The sequence below is a fragment of the Amblyomma americanum genome, chromosome 1, assembly GCF_052857255.1.
Source record: "Amblyomma americanum isolate KBUSLIRL-KWMA chromosome 1, ASM5285725v1, whole genome shotgun sequence".
Taxonomy (NCBI): Eukaryota; Metazoa; Arthropoda; class Arachnida; order Ixodida; family Ixodidae; genus Amblyomma; species Amblyomma americanum.
Window position 1 is genome coordinate 263,416,119 of NC_135497.1, and position 5,490 is coordinate 263,421,608.

Genomic DNA, 5,490 nt, shown 5'->3' on the forward strand with positions numbered 1-5,490 from the left:
GGGCGAGGCGGAACCGCCGCGACACTGCTGTTTCTCGCTTTTCCACACACTTCCCGGCCACCACGTCACCGTACGCGGCGTACACAGATATGGTTAGAAAAGAGCATAAATCAATGCTGTCTGAGTACCATAACGGTATGCACGCTTACATACGTAAACGCAGGCACATTCCCATTTTTAGTTCAGCGTATGCAAATAGTGAGCCCTCCACTACGGCACCTCTTTCTTCCTTTCTTCTTTCACTCCATCCTTTATATCTTCCCTTACGGCGCGGTTCAGGTGTCCAACGATATATGAGACAGATACTGCGCCATTTCCTTTCCCCCAAAACCAATTATTATTATTATTATGCAAACAGACTCGCAAAGAAACGCCCAGCCTAGTGGCGCCATCTGCATGTCAGGACGGGAACTAGTACTGTCAACAATACCCGCGCTCCTCTTAAGCCTAGTAGCGGTAGAATCGTCACTCTAAATAAAAAATAACGCAAATTTATCACTTATACGTTTAGTTATAGGTGAGGTGAGACGAAGCGATGGATCGGTGTCCTATTTATGGCCAGTGAACGCGCTGAAAAAAGCTGCTACAACGACGAATTCATTCCCAGTGGAAGGGTCCTGCTGTGGCGGCGGCGAAAGCGAAAAATTTTGGTCCAGCCCGATTGCCCTCCCCGCGCCGCTTTCCGCCTTCGTCGGCGTCAAAAGCGGCCGAATCCGCTTCGCTCGCCGTATTTTTGGTCAAGTGTGAACGCGCCCTCAGAATGCGGGCAAACGCAAGTACTTGATTAAGATCTCAATCACACATCAGTGACACAAGCAGCAGCACCGCGCTAAAGGCTTTCGCCTCACTGCACTTTAGGTCAACAAAGTGCCCCTCTGAATATTTTTTCCTGAAGTACCGTCCACGTGACAGTTTGCCGTTCGGAAGCTGTCGTAATGGATTCTCTCTAGGCGACAATTCTGTTTGTTTAATAATAAACAGCAACCGAAATAAAAAAGTGTGACTGCCAGTTCCAATGAGTTCTGTTCTATTACACGGAATGCAATTGTGGTACCTGAGGCGCCAACAAGTGAAGAATGAAGATCCCTGCACTGCACCGGTAAAAGGCAACCTAAAAAACTAATAGCCTTTAGCAGGCACGTGGCCAGGAACAGGCCCCGTCCAACCCCCAATTTTCTAGAAACGAAAAAAAAAAGACAAAGATCTGGCTGCGTGGTGCCTGGCGTTTACCCTCAGAGCGAGAATCAGTGCGTTTAGTAGCTTCCGCGGCTATTTTCCTAAACTTTCCTGCAGCTTAACCTCCGGTGCTTGCCGGTGTTCCTTTGCACTTTCTCGATACAGAACCCACTCACTGACCCAAAATAAGCACATGAGTGCAACAGCTTCCGCTCCCCTGTTCACATGCTTGCCTTCTATTCCTAACTGGACTGTTTTCAGAAAGTTACCGCTCTGAGGCAAGGGCTGAAGTTTAACGGAGCTACTCCTGAGTGGACATGCGTGGGTGACGCCTCGGCAAGACTTAAAAAATTCAGGGGGCACTTTGTTGACCTAAAGTGCGGTGAGGCGAAAGCCTTTAGCGCAGTGTTGCTGCTCGTGTCACTGATGTGTGGTTAAGATGTTAATTAAGAACACAATTGTTTGTGAATCTTAAATGCTGGAGACACTAGAGGGCATTTAGGAAGCATCCGTCTAATTCGACACCTTTCTGCAAACACTCTCCAGCGTCCTAGACAAGGGATACTGCATACGCGTTGGCTGGAAGTAGAGTAGTCGTCAGCACGCTCACCTGAGGAACGGAAGCAGGGTGGTTCAAATTCCGCCGTTCAGGAAGATTTTATTTATTATCGAGTTGAAGAGCGTCACGGACGGACTCGAGTATGAGCCAGTAAAGGCTTTCGCCTTAAAAATTTTCGAGCTAATTCTCGAGATGCTGGACATACGGATGCAATCGCACGTAGCGACTGAATTTTTTTGTTATCTGTTTATCAGTAAACACTATTCTACCGCAGCTGCCAGCTTTTGCACGCACAGCTCTCAAGGTTTAGAGAGGACGCACTGGGAAAAGTACGCTTGATGCACCGTGCCAACGGCACTTAGTCGACCGCACTACCCGAAGGTTACGCGCTGCACAGAAGCAGGGTTCTTGGTCGCCGGCAGCTTATAGCTGCCAGGCTGAACTTCGAAGATTCCGTCTAGAAGAGTTACTGGTATGCGAGGCGAAGTGTGGAGCCCTCGAGAAGACGTCAACGGTTTGTTTACATATACACAAGAAAGTTGAAAGGTACAAAACGCAACATACCAGCGCGCACTTTATGGAAGGTCCTGGTTTCTTAGCTTCTTAAGTTGGGGTTTTCGACTACATTGACTGCGTGCTGGACGCATCGTCGGGCACCGCTCACATCAGCAGACGCCATCAAGCACCTTCATCAGGTGCAGTGGATGATGCCGGCACTGAACTTCCTCGGCCCACTGGAAAGGTGGACATCTGTAGCGGGAAGAAGGAAGATATATAGCCACTAAGTCCCAGATGACCTTTGCTTCCTGCAGCAGCGTAGTTGAGTCTGGCTGACTGTCCGTACCGTTTGCTTCGGCCTCCGGCAGTGGAAAATCGGTAGCATTGTCAGTCCAGCGCCTTCGTTGCCCGAGCCGTACCACCTGCAACCACTATAGATTGCTCTTCTCCAATGCCGGATCGATTGGTGAGGCGTCGATCCTGGTAGTGGTGTGCAGTTACTGCTACACGAACGCATGTTGATTTAGGTGCGGCTGTCCATTAAAATTGACGATCGTTGAGCGCGGAAAAGATCGCTTTCTTCTCATAGAACGGAATGGTTGCCGCAGACCCTACTTCACGTCAGGGTCTGACGCCTCGCTGCCTCTCCTTTCATGCCGCGCTAATTGTTCTGAACACCCGCGCTGCTTCTGGCTGTCGATGTAAAGATGTATATAAGTCCATAATTATCGTCATTAATAGTACCAGCCTCAAGTACACCGCCGGGCAAAGGCCTCCCCATGCGACCTCCACTTAGCCCTGTAATGCGCTAGCCACGGGCACCCCATCCTAACAAATTCCAGCTCATCCCACGATCCGATATTTCTTTTTCCGCCGTATTCGCCCTGTTGCCCTAACGTAGCGTTATTTGTTTTGCGCAATAACTTTTCAACTAAATCTTCCCTAACCTCCACGTGCAAGTTACAGCGCATAAAATGACTAATTCAGGACAGTAACTACAATTTGCTGAGCTGATTTTTCTGAAGCATAGGTTTCGCACTTTGTGTATTGTTCAACACACTCTACTACTTTTCTCTTTCACTCAAAAACGCTGCGTTTTGACGTAGAAGCCAGCTGTTTCTGTGCTCGTTTCGATGAGTATTAAGGATTTCGCCAACAGACAATACTTTCTCGTCTGAAACCAGGTGTTCAACGGTATGCGTCGCTGAGTTAATGCTTAATGCTTACGCGCCCGCATACTATTCCTCGAAAGAGCTATGTGGCATTTTGCAAGGTTGATCTAGAAGTAGCTATATATAATTATGGCCTCAATTCCCGAAGCTTTCAACTGATAATAATCTGTGGTCGATTGGAACCGTGTCCATCGTACTGTGATTGCCAGAGCATGATGGCCGACCAGTCACGAAGATTCTTAAGTGCAAATTGCTTTGTGCACTCGGCTCATGATTCGGTGGCGCCAACCATAGCATAAATTTGCACGGTCTTCTTCAGGCAGAGTATCATCAATACAGCAGTTTAGAGCGCCATAGATGAAGTGGAGGCAAAACCACGCCAAATTATAGTGTCTCAAATAATTAAATAAATTTTATTTCCTTTTTCAAGTACAAATGCGGGCCTGCCAAAGCCTCAGAAGGCTTGAGTGGCAGCGATCGGCAGCAGGCAGCACACATTGCAGATAATGACATGAAAAACTGCATTCGAAAAACAGCAAAAAGAAAAAGAGAAAAAGTATACAACTACTCACAACATGAAAAAAATACCAGACCTAGCAACGTAATTTAACTAGACTGGCTTTCACATTCTTTCTGGAGTTAGCGGATAACATTTATTTAGGTGAATGGTTAAGAAGAAAAGGAACATAATGCGCGAGTTCGAAGATCTTGCACAAAGACGTATTGAGTGAAAAAGTCGTTTGTCCAGATATATTTGGAAACTAATCTTTCAGGAAATAAGCATGAAAGGTCAGGCATATATAGAAGTTCAAAAACACTACTATATTCATCACGTGACTCACCATGGTGTTACCGATTTAAGAGTGGATTTAATTATGCTGTTAACCTTCTTTCTCCAAAAGACAGAGCGGCATTAAAAGCAACATATGCCGCTGCGTAATATGCTGTAGACTAAGGCGTACACTCAAACCGTCATAACCGAGTGCAGCAAACACGCGACCTTCCGGAGCTGAGAACCGACGAAAGACAAATGGGTATTCCAAGACATGCCGGAGTCGAAGAAGCGTCCTTAGAATTTGACCGTTGACACAGGCATGATTGGAGAACATTTGCAATTATCAAAATTTTGGTCTGTGCAGAAGAATATAAACATCATCAGGAATATTTTAAAAATAATTGTCACAAAATGCTAACGGTATCTTTTTATTGTTAACAGTACGAAACCAATTTTAGTTACTGAAATTATTATTATACGAACTACAATGAAAAACCATTAGGAATTCTCACTCTACTAACGTTTCCCTTTCGCCACTTAATAGAAAGTCCCCCTACTTTGACAATGATTTGGATAAACGCATCCGGACCTGGTGGTGTTCAAATGATAGGCCGTGGCCTATAAATAGGCAATGACAATGTATTAAAATTTCACCACTGCAGAGAGCTTACGTTGTAACCGCGTCTTCAAGCCCATCACCTACGTACATCACAACGCACGCTGTCAGCAAAAAAGGCTGGCCAGGGTGTCCATCGTCAGGACGGTTCTGCGTGGGAAGCCCCAGCCGCTGTGCTTATAAGAAACACTCCAGGGGCGGCACAGCTTCCGCTATCGCTTGGTTTTTCTCTGGAACCTCCCTGTGTGGGCTAACGGACCGTCCGCCAGCTGTGCGCTCTGAGCTCCTTTCTTAGTTTAGCATCGCTCGCCTGCTTTCGATCGCTAGCTGGCAAAACTTTCCTTGGCCGACTACGGAAATTGCGGAAAATTTAGGCCGTAAAACACGCGTTTAGAAGGGTATGCCTCACCTCGACACACGTCTTAACAAAAACCATCCTCGAGTAGTTCACCGCCCAGTGATGTGGGTGCCCAAATGCATCCCTCACAAAACTACGCAGCCACTGCCCCGAAGACAACGCGCTGCTCTCACCTAAACGTAAAAAGAGTGCGGGAATGGCAAATCGGAGGCGTTTATTTCTCCCGGTCAACTCTCCAATATCTTCAGCCTTAGGGTGATATATATTGGAATCCCACGCTCGCCTCCAGCAAGGTCCGCAAGTGTGACAACGCGGCCCCCAACAGAAAGCGGTCTA